This window comes from Pongo pygmaeus, chromosome 3 (genome assembly GCF_028885625.2).
Source record: "Pongo pygmaeus isolate AG05252 chromosome 3, NHGRI_mPonPyg2-v2.0_pri, whole genome shotgun sequence".
Lineage (NCBI taxonomy): Eukaryota > Metazoa > Chordata > Mammalia > Primates > Hominidae > Pongo > Pongo pygmaeus.
The window spans coordinates 50,773,101-50,790,642 of record NC_072376.2 but is presented as its reverse complement, the minus strand read 5'-3'; the positions used below and the strand labels follow the sequence as shown (position 1 = coordinate 50,790,642).

The 17,542-nt window shown below is 35.7% G+C and overlaps 1 pseudogene; it reads left to right on the top strand.

Moving 5' to 3' along the window:
- The first annotated feature begins 9,423 nt into the window (after positions 1-9,423).
- Positions 9,424-9,853, top strand: LOC129034534 (small ribosomal subunit protein uS12-like; annotated as a pseudogene).
- The last annotated feature ends 7,689 nt before the right edge of the window (positions 9,854-17,542 follow it).

Sequence of the window (17,542 nt, the reverse complement as noted above, 5' to 3'; positions counted from 1 at the left end):
TGTGGGTCATGGGTCATTTCATCCAGGAGGGAACATTTACGTTATCAACCTCAACCATCTCCATTTTATACATGAATGAATGCTATAACACACGACATGCTTCAGAAAGGCATGCCTCATCTATACATGTATTTCAGTTTATTAACTATATATAACCCTTTAGCCAGGGTTATCTTCCTAAGAAATTCTATAAATAAATTCTGCTCATGACCAAATATAATGCATCTACAGTTGATTTTTTATTTCACCTAGTGCTGTCCCCACTTTATGAAATTAGTGAATGAATCCTAGTCCAGCTGCTTTAAATTTTCCCTCTCCCATCTTTATTCTATTTAAACATACTCATGAAGGATATGTATAGAGCCTTTCAACACAGAAGGAAAAGCTAGGAAATGGTCCTGTGGCTAGGAAATTCCTGGTATGCTCAAAGAACAACTAAGGCTGACTGTATATATCCTCAGGGCAATTGTGAAGACTCTGAAGGTTGAATGAGATAAAAACCCAATGAAGAGAATCAAGCAAAGAAGTGACATAATAATATTTGATTTAAAAAAAAAAATTCTTTAGCTTTTGTTTTGAAAACAAGCTGTAGGATGGAAAGAAATGCCAAAGAATGAAGAACAGTTAATAGACAATTGGTGGTGATCATTTTATCTAGAATTGGAATTCACAGAACTGGAGGTAATGACAAGTAATGCTGTGTATGGTTTTGAAGGCAAAAAAAAAAAAGAATTTGCAGAAAAAAATTGAATGTGGAGGTGAGAGAGAAGGGAAAGAATTAAGGATGACTTCAAGGTTTTTAGTTTAAGCCACTGGGAATAGTAGGGTTTCCATTTCCTGTAATAGAGAAGATTACAGAAGGAGCAGGTTTCCAAAGGGAAATATTCTAACAGTTTTTATTACAGACCTATTAAATTTAGAACATCTATTCAGTTTCTAAGTAGAGATAACAAATATGTACTTGGGTATATTATTCAGAATTTCAAAGCTGAAGTTATAAATAAGTAATTCATCAACTATACATGTTATTTAAAAGAAAGAAACAGAATAAATTATTAAAGGAGTGAATACAGATAGAGAAGATTTCAAGTTATTTCAGTGTTCAGCAGTTGGCAAGATGTGAAGGAACAAGCCAAGGAGACTGAGAAAGAGCAACAGGCAGAGGAGAAGGAAATTATTGTATCCTTAAAGCCAAATAAAGAGTGTTTTTAAAGAAGAAACTAAGAAGGAGACAGAACAAGATGGCTGAATAGAACTTTCTAGTGATCACAAAACTGAACACCAAACTGAACAACTTTCCTCACAAAAAGCACCTTCATAAGAACCAAAACTCAGATAAGTAATCACAGTACCTGGTTTTAACATCTTATCAAGGAAAGAGAAACCGAAGAGGGTAGTAAGGCAGTCTTGAATTGCTGACACCACACCTCCATTATCCCTGGGCAGTGCACAATGACAGAGACAGAAATTCTGTGCACTTGGAAAAGGGAGAGCAAAGTGATTGTGCATCTTTGCACTGGAACTCACTGCTGTCCTATAACAGCAGAAAGCAAGATAGGGCTGAATTTGGCAAATGCCTATGTAGGGATCATTTAGACCATCCTTAATCAGAGGTCTCAACCCAAGTTCTGGCTAGCCCCACTACTGTGAGCGAAAGTGCCCTGGGGTCCTAAGTAAACAGGAAAGACAGTCTAGACCACAAGGATTTCAATTCCTGAGCAAGTCCTGGTGATGTGCTGGGCTCAGACCCAGTGGATTTGTGCACATGACCAAGAGAGACAGCACTGGGGTGGCCAAGGGAGTGTCTTTATTACCTTCCCCAATGCTAGGCACTGCAGCTTTCAGCTCTGGGAGGAAAGGGACGAGTAAAGAGCATGGTCCTGTAACATGGATACCAGCTCATCCAAAGTAAAACAAAGCATGAAGCAGAGTCCTGAAGCCCCCATTTTATACTATTGCTCCCAGATGACATTTCTAGACCCGCCTTGGGCAAGAAGGGAAGCCACTGCCCTGATGAGAAGGTCCATGTCCTTTTAGAATTCACCACATGCTGACTAAAGAGCCCTTGGTCCTTGAATAAACATCAGCAGTGGCCAGGCAGCAGCCACCACAGTCTTCGGCAAGGCCTAGTATTGTGCTACCCTTGGGTGTGACCCAGCACATTCCTAGAGGAGGTGGCCACAGGAGTGCTTTTGTCATCCCTCCACAAACTCCAGGGAGCTTAGCATGGAGAGTGAGACTTCATTTGTTTGTGAGAAAGTAGGGGGAAAAAACAAGAGACTCCTCTCTGGCAATCCAGACAATTCTTCCAGATATTACCCAAGATTGCCAAGGCTGGTACTTCTACAAATCTGCAAAGTAACAGTGTTACTGGGCTTGGAGTGTTCCCTAATGAACATATGGCTGCAGTGACCAAAAACTTATTTCATAACACTCAATTCCCTTTGAACACTTGGAAAGCTTTCTCAAGAAAGATGGGTACACATCAGCCCAGACTGTGAAGATTAGAATAAATGTATAAATCTTCAATGCCCAAACACTGGTGAACATCCACAGGCATCAAGACCAGCTCAGAAAAAAATCACCCACCAAACACTAAATAAGGCACCACTGTCCAATTCTGGAGTGATAGAGATATTACTTTCAGATAAAGAATTCAACATAGCTGTTTTAAGGAAGTGAAATAAAACCAACACAAAAAAAGGAATTTGGAATTCTATCACATAAATTTAACAAAGAAGATGAAATATTTAAAAAGAATCAAGCAGAAATTTTGGAGCTGAAAAATTGAATTGATAAACTGAAGAATGCATCCGTCTATGAACAGCAGAACTTATCAAACAGAAGAAAGAAATAGTGTGTTTGAAGAGAGACTAGTTGAAAATACACAGAAGAGTCAAAAGAAAAAAGAGTAAAAAATAATGAAGCATGCCTATGTCATCTAGAAAATAGAAAACAGCTTCAAAAAGGCAAATCTATGAATTATTGCTCTAAAAGAGGTAGTAGAGAGAGAGAGACTGGGTAGAAAGTTTACTCCAAAAGGTAATATCAGAGAACTATTCAAACTTAAAAAAACATATCAATATTCAAGTACAAGAAGGTTATAAAACACCAAACAGATTTAACCCAAGTAAGACTACCTCAAGACATTTAATAACCAAATTCCCAAAGGTCTGAGATTTAAAAAGATTCCTAAAAGTAGCAAAAGAAAAGAGAAAAATGACATATAAGAGAGCTCCACTTTGTTTGGCAGCAAATTTCTCAGTGTAAACCTTACAACCAGGAGAGACTGATGTTATATATTTAAATTACTGAAGCAAAAAAGGCTTTTATCCTATGACATTATATCCAGCAAAAATATCCTTAAAACAGGAAAGAGAAATAAAGTCTTTGTCAAACAAAAGCTGAGGGATTTTGTCAACACTAGAACAATCCTACAAAAAATGTTAAAGATAGTTATTTAATCTGGAAGAAAAGAGTGTTAAGGAGCAATAAGATGTTATCTGAAGGTACAAAACTCACTAGTAACAGTACGCATACAGACAAATACAGAATATTATAGCACTGTAATGTAGTGTGTAAACTACTCACATCTTGAGAAGGAAGACCAAATGAAAAACCTAAAAAATTAATAACTACCACAATTTTAAGGTATATATGGTATGATAAGTTATAAATCGAAATAAAAAAAGTTAAAAAGCAGGAGGGATGAAATTACAGTTCAGAGCTTTTATTAATTTTTATCTTTTTTCCTGCAATCAGAGTTAAGTTGTCATCAGTTTAAAGTAATGAGATATAAGATGTTACTTGCAAGCCTTAGTGTAGCCTCACATCTAAAAACATAGCAACAGATACAGTAAAAACAAAAGAAAGAAAGTAAAACATACCACCAGAGAAAATCACCTTCACTGAAAGGAAAACAAGTAGGAAAGAAAGAAGGAAGAGTAGCCCACAGAACAACTAGAAAAAAAATAGCAAAATGGAAGTAGTAATTCCTTACTAATCAATAATAACATTGGATGTAAATGAACTAAACACTTTAATCAAAACACATAGAGTGACTGAATGCATTTAGAAAACAGATAGAATAATCTGTTGCCTACAACAAATACACTTCACCTATAAAGAAATACAGAGACTGAAACAAAAGGAATGGAAAAAAAAATATTCCATGGAAATGAAAAGCAAAAAAAAAAAAAAAAAGGAGCAGGAGCAGATGTACTTCAACCTTATAGCGATAGTGATAGCTTATATCAGATAAGAGATTTCAAGACAAAAACTGTTAAAAAAAAAAGAAATTATTACATAATGACAAACTAATTGATTCATCAAGAGAATATAACAATTGTGAATAGAATAATTATGCACTCAAAAATGGAGCACCCAGGTATTTGAAATAAAGAGAGAGTTAGACACCAATACAATAACAGCTGGAGACTTCAACACCTGACAGCATCGGATTCATTCTTCTCCTTAGCATAGGGATCACTAACAAGGATAGACTATGTTAGGCCACAAAACAAGTCTTAAAAAATTCAAACTGAAGAAATAAATAAATCACATCATTCCTCCCAGACTACAATGAAGTAAAACTAAAATCAGTAACAAAAGGACATTTGGAAACCATCCAAACACATGGAGATTAGAAAATATGCTACTGAACAGCCAGTGAAACAATGAAGAAATTAAAAAATAAATTGAAAAAAATGGAAATAAATGCAAATGGAAACAAAACATAACAAAACGTATGGGATTCAGCTAAAGCAATGCCAAAAGCAAAATTTATAGCAATAACCACCTACATCAAAAAAGTAGAAAAATTTCAAATAAACAACTTAACAATGAACCTTAAAGAACTAGAAAAGCAAGAAAAAATCAAAACTCAAATTAGTAGAAGAAAAGAATTAATAGTAATCAGAGCAAAAGTAAATGAAATTGAACTGAAAAAAATATGAAAGATTAATGAAACAAATAGTTGGTGCTTTGAAAATATAAATAAAATTAACAGACTTATATCCAGACTAAGAAAAAAATAAGGGAGTCCTCAAAAAATAAAATCTGAGATGAACAGGGATAACTTACAACTGATGCTGCGGATCCTTTCTAAAGGATCGTTAGAAACTACTATGCATACCTGTATGCCAATAAATTGGAAAACCTAGAAGAAATGATAAAATTCTAGACACATACAACCTACAAAAATTAAACCATGAGAAATCCAGAAACTGAATAGACCAACAGCAAATAATGAGATCAAAGCATAATAACGTCTCCCAGAAAAAAAAAAAAAAAAAAGCCAGGGACTTGATGGCTTAATTGTTAAATTTTAACCAACATTTGAAGAAAGAATTAATAGCAATCCTACCCAAATTATTCTGAAGAATAGAGGAGACAGGAACACTTCTTAATTTATTGCATGAAACCAGTCTTGCCTTGATACCAAAACTAGACAAGACATATCAAAAAAGGAAAACTACAGGCCAATATCCCTAATGAACATTGACACAAAAGTTCTCAATAAAATACTAGCAAACCGAATTTAACAACACATTAAAAAGATCATCCACACTCCTCAAGTGGGGTTTATTCTAGGGTTGCAATTATGATTCAACATATGCAATTCAATCAATGTAATACATTATATTAATAAAATGAAGGACAAACATCATATGATCATTTCAACTGATGCCGAAAAAGTATTTTATAAAATTCAACATCTCTTCATGACGAAAATCCTCAAAAAGCTAGGTATAGAATGAAAATGCTTCAACACAAGAAAAGCTGTATAATGACAGATACATAGCTAGTATCATACTGAATTAAAAAATTGACATTCTTTCCTCTATGATCTGGAACACAACAAGTATGCCCAATTATATTCCTGTTATTGAACATAGTACTAGGAGTCCTAGCTAAAGCAATTGAACAAGAGAAACAAAACAGACTTCCAAAATTGGAAAGGAAGAAGTTAAATTTTCCTTGTTCACAGATAAATTAATCTTATATTTGGAAAAACCTAAAGACTTCACCAGAGAATACTGTTAGAACTTATAAACAAATTCAGTAAAGTCATAGGATACAAAATCAACATACAAAAATTAGTAGCATCTCTATGTACCAACAGTGAACAATCTGAAAAAGAGATCAATAAAGTAATCCCATTTATGATAAGTACAAATAAAATCAGATACTTAGGGATTAACTAAGGATGTTAAAGGTCTCTACAAGAAAAGCTATAAAACATTGATACAAGAAATTGAAAAGGATACCCAAAAATGGAAAGATATCCCATGTTCATGGATTGGAAGATTCAATGTTGTTATAATATCCATACTATTCAAAACAAACTACAGATTCAGTGCAATTATCAAAATATCAATGACATTCTTCATAGAAATAGAAAAAAAAAATCTAAAATTTATACAGAACAACAAAAGACCAAGGATAGCCAAAGCCATCCTGAGCAAAAAGAATAAAACATCTGAAGGAAAAACATTTGTTTATGTATTTATGAATTGCCACATTTCATAGGGCATCGAAGATACATTTTTAAATCACATTTATCTTCAAAACTTGAAACTTCTGTACCAACTGAGTTTAACCACATGATCTACCGCTTGAGTTTCTCTTTTCTTTTCTATTAAGTTCTGTAGTAATATCCAGTGCAAAGAATAAGTGAGAAAATTAATTGAGGCTGCATTTAAATAATCTAGTATGGTGCCTCATTTGTTAATTTCCTTTTCTCATTTTTTTGAAAGCAAATTTGAAGAGATTTTAATTTAACAACAGATGTGAGTTATTCTGATTTCATTTAAAATGCTAATTAGATAACATTTTGTATATGCAATTAACATTATATTAATATTTTATTTTTATGGTACTGGAGTCATTTTACTTCCAGATTTCAACTCATTAAGGTAAATGTTAAATTTTTAAAGTATGTGTAATATTTCTAATTATATTATTTGCTTATATGTCCATTTGTCTTTAATCAAATATTTCCTATTACTACCCTTTATGAATAACTTTGTATATTGCACCAACTTAAATAGTATGTTAACAGAGCATTTCAGGGACTGCTTTCTCCAAATCAACTTTATTTTTCTGTTATTGATCTCTGTGTATATATTTTTCCAATTTAATTGACTCATTTGTGAAACTAAGTTTTTTTGTTTTTCATGTCCAAAATCATGGAATGATCAGTTTTTTCAAATGGGCAGATTTTTATTGGTGCTATTCTCAGGCACTTTCTTCAAAATATCATCTTTTGCTTTTTCTATTTAAGTTTGAAGAGTTTATTTCATTTTCCACTGGAAGTGAAAATGCAAAATAATATTAATGACTGAGATATGTTTAGGGGATATATGTTAAGGTTTTCCTATTGGTTTTATAATAGAAGGCTATATAAATTTCATAATGTGTATAAAGAATAAACAGTCAATTTAAATGGTTAGACTTGTCCTGGATGAATATTGTATTCAGGTCAAGAAAGTAAAGTAAAAGTATATATTTTACAAGAATGTAAAGTTTAAGATATTTCATTTTTTAAATTTAACATAATTTTAGTTTACAAAAAATGATTACCCTTAAATCAAAATATCTGAGATAAACATAACTTTTTCATATGAGAGATAAAATGTTAAAAAGAAAAATGTGAGCATTGTGTTAAAACTACTATCTTTAGAAGGCATATTAATAATTTGAGGGGTAAATTATACACTCTGGTTTTGGAAGATTTAAGTCATTGATTTCAGTCACTTCACTAACAGCTGCAATCAATAATGATTGAACTGCAGCTGCACAGATGTGCTGTAAATGGAATTTTGGCAGCATCTTCCAAAGGTCCTCAGGAAATGAATCTGGAAAGAACCATTCATCTGGAGAATGATGGAGGCTTGGCTTTTAAAGAGTAACCAGTGAACCACATAAACTGGGTATGACACTAAAGATCAAGTATGGACTGACTCTTCCTGTGGAAAAAATTGAGTTATTGTCCCATCCATACATTGTTCCTTTGGTGGAAGGAAGAAAGAAAGAAGTGATCTCCTATCTAAACTATGACCTATTAGTTGCATAATCATACACTGGAAATCAATATGCTGTAGAGTGCATTTCTCAACCATCAAGGTTAGTATAAGTCACCTCAGATCTTGTAGAAACATAGATTCTAATTTAGGTTGCTCCTGGGGTGGGGTTTAAGAGTCTGCATTTCTAGCTAGCTCCCAGTTGACAGTGATACTGCTATTCCACACATCACTTGGCCCACAGATTGTTTGAGTAGCAAACAAGAGTTTAAGGAATCAATGAATAGCAGTATAAAAGAGAAATGAAAAAATATTAACAACAGAGGCTAGAAGGTAAAACCAATCTATGAATACTGTTCCTTTTGAAATCCTTAAATAGATTTCCTTTCCCTCTCTTGGCCTCACTTTTCTTATACATTTCTTACCTAAGAATAGCTATTGTTGTACCAATTTAGATAACTACTAATCTCTTACTTACAAGGTACATGGTAAATCAATAGTTAAAAAAGGAAACTCATGTACATTCTATTGACATCAAATATAATCATCATTTACCTTGTGTAATCAACATTTTTATATTAGATTATCCATCTGTAGAAAATTGTTAAAATCTGGCACCTAGTAGCAATTATTTCAAAATCCATTTCATTATTAACCATCCATGTGAGGTTAAGGAATTGAGTTATTTTCTGGTCTTCTGTTTCCCCAGATACATATGTTGGAGGATGTTGTTTGGGTTATATGAGGTAATGCAGGTAAAGTGTGTACTGCAAATTCAACACTCATTACGTCTATTTTTGTCCAAAGTATGTTCAAAATAATTTTTTTATTGCATATTTTGATAATTGATAATTCTCAAAGTATTGTGGCCAATTTTGTATGAATATGTTTACTCAGCTGTATTTGGGAGAAAACATGCAATTTGGGAGAAAACATGTTTTTGATTACTACTTTAATTACGTGATTTTTAAGAGATACCTGATGTCTAAGAATTAGTCTTCTGTGAGCTTTAAAAAATAAATAAACTTCTAAAAACATAAAATAGTTTTAGGACAATAACAAATTGTAATCTCTAAAAGATTGTGTCCCACACACACACACAAACACACACGTATATATATGAAGAAGATAATGTTTGCAACATGCCAATGACTAACATATATCAGTATATTTTAGATGATTACTCAGTCTCTCTATGTGGAAGAACAATCAACTTGGAACCTATTGGTGTTGTTTTCAAAGCTGTTATTTATCAACTATGTGAACTACTTGCATGTGGAGAGTTACTTCTTGTTATCAGTGGGCTCAGATAAGCAAATCTGGACCTCATTATTTCTACATTTCCTGGAAGTCAAAGAGAGGAATGAGCTCTTTTGTTTAGGCCCACGGCACTGGCAGGATGAGTAAGGGCCCTGGACTTCATACGGTCAGGAAGCTCCGTAGTCACTGATGAGACAAGAAATGTCATAAACAGTACAGGGAAGTTTATTTGGGCACAGCCCTGAAGGCCAACAGTTTTGAAGGTGCTTCAAATGCAAAGGGGATTATGCTGGAAAAAGTAGAATTTGAAGCCAAACAGCAAAACTCTGCCTTCTGGAAGTGTTTCAGGGTCCAGCTGATCAAGAACAGCAAGAAAATCACATCTGTTGTAACCCAATGATGGTTGCTTGAACATTATTGAGGAAAACAATTAAGTTCTGGTTAGGGAATTTGATTGAAAAGATCATGCTATTATTGATATTCCTGGAATCCACTTCAAGGTTGTCAAAGTAGCCATTGTCTCTGTTTTTGTCCTAAACAAAGGCAACAAAGAAAGACTAAGATTATGAATTTGATGGTGAAACATAGTAGTAATAAATTTTCATATACCAAAAAAGAAAGAAGAATGAAGCCTCTGTAGATCTGCATTGCACGTTGAATATTTTTCTGTTTCCTCTTCAACAAAATGTTATAAATTTTAAAAATTCACCCAAACATAATAAAATAATTTCTTGAATTTTTTTGAGAAACAGGTAAATTATTACTTTATTGACTCATGATAGTCCTGAATATTGACTGTTTATCATGTGTGCATTCATAGATTTCAAATATGTTTATGTTCTGATTTTCAACTAAACTTGTCTAGTATAATTCTGGTTATACGAACATATTTTAGACCTTTTGTTATAATGTGTATAGTGGATTTTGAATAAAAGAAAATCTGAATTTATGAACTTATTAGTAATTTTATTCTTGTCCATTTAAAATATTAAATACAATGAATATTTTATCTTCCACCCTCTGAAGCAACAGCCCAAGCTGTACTGTGGCCCTTTTTAGCCATAGCTGCAGCAGCTGAGAAGCAGGGCACCAAGTCTCTAGACTGCACAAATTTTTGATGACTGGTTAAGCAGAGAATCATAATTTGGTAAAGCAAATTTGAGGAAAGCAATTCTTCCCAGAGAAATTCATTTTAAGCCAATTCTTAAAGGTTGATCTTCACATAATTAAATTAAAATAGCAAGTTGCAGAATTTCAGGTATCGAATCCTGATGCAAGAAGTAGATAAAATAAATAACATTTGTAAAGTTGGGACAACACACGACATAAAAGGTCTCCACTTCTGATGTCTTCAGAAACTGGAGGAAGATGAACCCAGAAAGACTCTCTTGGTTTTACTGGTTAAGACTTATTACCAGTTTCTGAGTAACAAGGAAGTTGAAACTACCTAAGGATCCCTGTATATTTTCTGAAGTTCCCTTTATACAATTGTGTATGGAAAACTGTACGGAATTTTGATAGTATAGGCTAATTAATTCTCAACACTACTACTAAGGACTTTGCAAAGTCTTAACTGAGACCTCTCTTTCTTTTTGTTTGTTTGTTAAATATGGGAAACCAGGTAGAAACCTTGTGTTACAGATTCCTTGGCTCTGTTTGCCACTCCAGGGCCTGCTGAGATATTTGCCTTCTTATAAGCTTTCAGATCCATCTGGTATTAGAATGTACCCATCTTTAAAGTTTATTTAATGTGCAGAGTAATTATCATTTGTACACATTGAGAGTTTGCTTCTCTCCAGAAGTCAAAAAAATATTTTTTTTCCTGAGTTGTGTCCTATTACAGCTCTTTTGTATTTTACATTCTGTAGCTCTCTGTCCTATGGAGTATTATACATGTTTCTATAAGGAAGGGCTATTGTACCTTTACTTGACAGAAGGTGAAATGTCCCACAAAATGACCCATCTAAGAATTAATTTCTCTTATCCTACTAAACAGAAGAGGGAGATTTTTGACTCTTCCATAAAACTATTAAACATTTTTTGGAGCCGTATGAGTCCGTTTCCATGCTGCTGATAAAGACATACCCAGGACTGAGCAATGTACAAAAGAAAGAGGTTTTTTAAACTTACAGTTCCACACAGCTGGAAAAGCCTCACAATCACAGCAGACGGTGAAAGGAACATCTCACATGGCAGCAGACAAGAGAAGAGAGCTTGTGCAAAGAAACTCCCCTTTTTAAAACCATCAGATATCATGAGACTTACTCTGTATCACAAGGACATCACGGGAAAGACCTGCCCCCATGATTCAATTACGTCCCACTGAGTACCTCCCATAACACATGGGAATTCAACATGAGATTTGGGTTGGGACACAGCCAACCATATCATTTCACTCCCAAGCCATCCCAAATCTCATGTCCTCACATTTCAAACTAACCATGCCTTCCCAACAGTCCCCCAATGTCTTAACTCATTTCAGCATTAACTCAAAAGTCCACACTCCGAAGTTTCATCCAAGACAAGTCCCTTCTGCCTATTAGTCTGTAAAATCAAAAGTGAGTTACTTACTTCCTAGATGCAATGGGCGTACAGGAATTGGGTAAATACAGCCATTCCAAATAGGAGAAATTGATGAAAACAAAGGGGCTACAGGCTCAAAGTCAGTCTGAAATCCAGCAGGGCGGTCAAATCTTAATGCTGCAAGATGATCTCCTTTGACTCCGTGTCTCATATTCAGGTCACAGTGATACAAAAGGTGGGCTCCCATGGCCTTGGGCAACTCTGCCTTCATGGCTTCTCAGGTTATAGTTCCCCTCCTGGCTGCTTTCACTGGCTGGTGTTCAGTGTCTGTGGCTTTTCCAGGTGCATGATGCAAGATGTAGGTGGATCTACCATTCTGGGGTCTGGAGGAGAGTGGTCCTCTTCTCAACGCTCCACTAGGCAGTATCCCAGTAGGGACTCTGTGTGGGGGCTCCGGCCCACATTTCCCTTCTGCAATGCCCTAGCAGAGGTTCTCCATGAGGGCCCCACCTCTGCAGCAAACATCTGCCTAGGCGTCTAGGCATTTCCATACATCCTATGAAATCTAGGCAGAGGTTCCCAAAACTCAATTCTTGACTTCTGTGCAACTGCAGGCTCAGAGCCACATGGAAGCTGCCAAGGCTTGGGGCTTCCACCCTCTGAAGCAACAGCCCACGCTGTACTGTGGCCCTTTTTAGCCATAGCTAGAGCAGCCTGGGAAGCGGGGCACCAAGTCACTAGACTGCACAAAGCATGGGGACCCTGGCCCAGCCCATGAAACCACTTTTTCCTCCTGGGCCTCCAGGCCTCTGATGGGAGTGGGTGCCACGAAGTCCTCAGACATGCTCTGGAGATATTTTCTTCATTGTCTTGGAGATTAATATTTAACTCCTCATTACTTATGCAAATTTCTGCAGCCAGCTTGAATTTCTCTTCAGAAAATGGGATTTTCATTTTGATCGCATTGTCAGGCTGCAAATTTTCTGAACTTTTATCCTCTATTTTCCTTTTAAAACTGAATTCCTTTAACAGCACCCAAGTCACCACTTGAATGCTTTGCTGCTTAGCATTTTTTTTTCCACCAGATACCCTAAATTATCTCTCTTATGTTCAATGTTCCACAAATCTCTGGGGCAGTCAGGGGCAAAATGTCACCAATCTCTTTGCTAAAACATAACAAGAGTCACTTTTGCTCCAGTTCCCAACAAGTTCCTCATCTCCATCTGAGACCATCTCAGCCTGGATTTCATTTCATATCATTATCAGCATTTTGGTCAAAGCCATTCAACAAGTCTCTAGGAAGTTCCACACTTTCCCAAATTTTCCTGTCTTCCCTTGAACCCTCCAAACTTTTCCAACCACTGCCTGTTACCCAGCTCCAAAGTCGCTTGCACATTTTCAGGTATCTTTTCAGCAACGCCCTACTCTACTGGTACTAATTTACTGTATTAGTCCATTTTCACACTGCTGATAAAGACATACCCAAGACTGAGCAATTTGCAAAATAAAGAGGTTTATTGAACTTACAGTTCCGCGTGGCTGGGGAGGCCTCACAATCACAGCAGATAGTGAAACGCATGTCTCAGATGGCAGCAGGCAAGAGAAGAGAGCTTAGACAGGGAAACTCCCCTTTTTGTAATCATCAGATTTCATGAGACTTATTCACTATCATGAGAACAGCAAAGGAAATACCTGCCCCCATGACTCTATTACCTCCCACCAGGGGTCCCTCCCACAACACATGGGAATTCAAGATGAGATTTGTGTGGGGACACAGTCAAACTATATCAGAAGAGTAACATTTCCTTTCTCTCTTGTTAATTATCTTATGCCTACATAACTTGTATTATAGATGAAATGCATTCATCTAATAGCTTACTCTGTGTCAATATCTTTGTCTATATTGGAGACAGTACTGTGTTGCAATGTGTTGAATATACTGTTATTTAAAAATGCATCATTATATACCACAGAGAAAGAACAAAAAGACAAGTTAAATTATTATACCACATATCAGCAATGGCACTCAGTAACATGTTAATCACTCCCACCAGCCTTTTTTTGCTTTGAATTTTTTTTCAAATATTCAAGGCATTTGCTGATCTCTTCAGCTAATAGTAGCATTGCTTTGTCCATGAAAAGAAATCCTTTTGCCTTTATTTCAAGGATAAAGTACTATACAGCTTCAAAGCAGTGATTCTCACCGTTTAAACATACAAATCACCTGGGATCTTATTACAAAATAAAATGTAATTTAAAAGGTTTGGAATGGAGCCTAAAGTTCTGTATTTCTAACAAGTTCCCAGCTGACTGGGACCAAACTCAGAGAAGGAAAGGAACAAAACACTCAGTTGAGGCTTCCAAGGAAAAATGGGATTATATTATCCTTCAAATGGCAAATACTTGCTTCACTTAAAACAAATTGATCCATTTCTGTGCCTTTCAGGGTATAAAGTTACAATGTATAACTTTCTGTTGCAATGTTAAATCAGAGATTATTGTTGATGAAGTTACTTTAGACACATATAGTACAAGTAATGTATCAAGTTCAACTGAAGTAAGATCAGTTTGAAAATATATGACCAAAGATGTTCATGGGATGGCAATGTTGAACTGTATCTGAGCCCTGCACTCATTGAAAGCAGTTACAGTTTAAAAACCTGTGCATCATTTTGTATTGTAGGAAACAGGCTAATGACAAAGGAGCCCCTGCCCTCACATATCCTGGTATAAAACCTGTCTCCAAGAGCTTCAGCACAAAAAAAAAAAAAAAAAAAAAAAAAAAAAAACAACTATCCTCAGAGTGAACAGGTTACCTACAGAATGGCAGACAATTTTTGCAAACTATCCATCTGACAAAGGGCTAATATTAAGAATCTACAAGGAACTTGAACAAATTTACAAGAAAAAACAAAACTCCATCAAAAAGTGGGCAAAGGATATGAACAGACACTTCTCAAAAGAAGACATTTATGCGGCCAACAAACATATGAAAGAAAAGTTCATCATCACTGGTCATTAGAGAAATGCAAATCAAAACCACAGTGAGATACCATCTCTCCCCAATTAGAATGGCAATCATTAAAAAGTCAGGAAACAAAAGATGCTGGCAAGGATGTGGAGAAATAGGAATGCTTTTACACTTTGGTGGGAGTGTAAATTAGTTCAACCATTGTGGAAGACAGTGTGGCAATTCCTCTAGAACCAGAAATACCATTTGACCCAGCAATCCCATTACTGGGTATATACCCAAAGGATTATAAGTCATTCTACTATAAAGACACATGCACACATATGTTTATTGCAGCACTATTCACAATAGCAAAGGCTTAGAATCAACTTAAATGCCCATCAATGATAGACTGGATAAAGAAAATGTGGCACATATACACCATGGACTACTATGCAGCCATAAAAAAAGAATGAGTTCATGTCCTTTGCAAGGACATGGATGAAGCTGGAAACTATCATTCTCAGCAAACTAACACAAGAACAGAAAACCAAACACTGCATGTTCTCACTCATAAGTGGGAGTTGAACAATGAGAACACATGGACACCGAGAGGGGAACATCACACACCAGGGCCTGTCAGGGGGTGGGGGACAAGGGGAGGGAGAGCATTAGGACAAATATCTAATGCCTGCAGGTCTTAAAACCTAGATGACAGGTTGATGGGTGCACCAAACCACCATGGCACATGTATACCAATGTAACAAACCCGCACATTCTGCACATGTATCCCAGAACTTAAAGTAAAATGTAAAAAATGAAAAAAATAATTTAAAAAAACCTTGTCTCCTGTTTTCTTTAGCACTCCCTTGTTTACCTGGTGCTGTAGAACTGCAGGCCATATTCCTTTACTTTGAGGTTTTCCTCATTAATGAATATTCTCCCGTATTACAGTAGCCAGAATAAAATCATCTTCTTAATTGCTCACTTCATACTGCCATTCACAGCAGGCAATATCTATTTTCAGAGTATATCATAGTCGTTAAATGTGTGGACCCGAAAGTCAGATTAATTAGTTTTTAGACCTGGCTCTTCTGATCATTAACTTATGTAAACTAGGACAAGAGATTAAAACTCCATAAACTTCTGTAAACCAAAAATGAAATTTTAAGCCCCCTAACTTACTGAATGGACTCTCCTCTTGGGCCAAGGGGATCCCAAAGAAATCTGAAAAACTAGTTCAGGCCAGGACAGGTAGAGATATCAGACATGCTTCATTATACCCTGCTTGCTTTAGAGTTTAAGCACAACTGACCAGCATTAACATTAAATTAGACATCAAAAGACTGACAAAACAGACTCTTTGTAGCAATAAGGAACCAAATTCCAATCTCACTCTGTATATCATCACATGACAGATAACAAATTCTAAAGGCAAAAAAGTATTTTACCCCAAAATATATTTATTTTACATATTTTGGAATGGCCCTGCAAAGTTGTCTCCTGTAGGGGAGATTTGGATTCTGTAAAGAATCTTCTTTCCTTGCTAGATCTTTTGCAGAGTCTGGAAACCTTTTAAAGTCTGTTAAGAGATATTTACCATCTATTCTCTCTGATGCATGTTACTTAGAGGCTTCATCTACATAAACAAGAACCTTGATTTCCACATCTGTGCTTATCAAACATTTCTTTATGCTAACTTCAACTTTTCATGCAAAGCTTAACTCTTTCAACCAATTGCCAATCAGGACATCTTTTAATTCACCTATGACCTGCAAGCCACTCCTTCTTCCCCCACCTCCCTGTCTTTGAAATGTCCTTCCCTACGTTTCCAGGCCAAACCATGTATACTTCACATGTATCGATTTACGTTTTTGCCTGTAACTTCTGTCTCCCCAAAATCTGTATAACCAAGCTGTAACCCAAGCATCTTGGGCACATGTTATCATAACCCCCTGAGGCTGTGTCATGGTCCTCATATTTGGCTCAGAATAAACCCCTTCCAATATTTCACAGAGTTTGACTTTTTCATCAACACCTCAAAACTTCCATTTCAACATAACTAAAGAAGTAATAGTAAAGTATTTTTATCCAAACACTCACTTCCCTGTGCAAAAACTATGGAGCTCCCATCCCACTTGCTGGGAGATTGAAACGCATTCTTAGGGCCCCTTGTGTCCTCTCCTTTCTCCTCTCTTCCCCTCCCTTCTACTTACTCTGCTCAGGTCACTGTGGCTTCTTTTTTTTTCATTCTGGAACTCATGAAGCTGTTTCTCATATTGAGACTTTTCTTTATGCTATTCTTTCCTTCCTAGTTATTCCCCAGGTATTGTTATAGCTGGCTTTTTCTCATCACTCAGGTTTCTATTACATTGTTAACTTTTCAAAAGTCCTTCCCTGATATCCCTGTCCAAATACTCCTTCTCATCCATATCTATTCTCTTCCTGTATTCTTACATGGCCACTTCTGTCATTCTAATGATTTTTTTACTCTCTGTATCCTCATGAGAATGCAAGTTCGAAATGGGGCAAGCTACATAATTTATGTAGCCCATTGAAAAATGAAAATGTGAGTCTCCTTGCTTAATAAAAAAGGTATTAACATATAGAGCTTTCTCCTTCTGTGCTCCATCTTTCTCCCTCACTCAATTGGTCATGGAGTTGTTATTTGCTGTCTAATGCAATTTTAAGTAAAGAAGTATTTTAATTTTATTACTTACATTTGTATTTATACAATGACAGTTTACATGAAAATGCGGGTGCATTTAACTCATGCAAAACATCA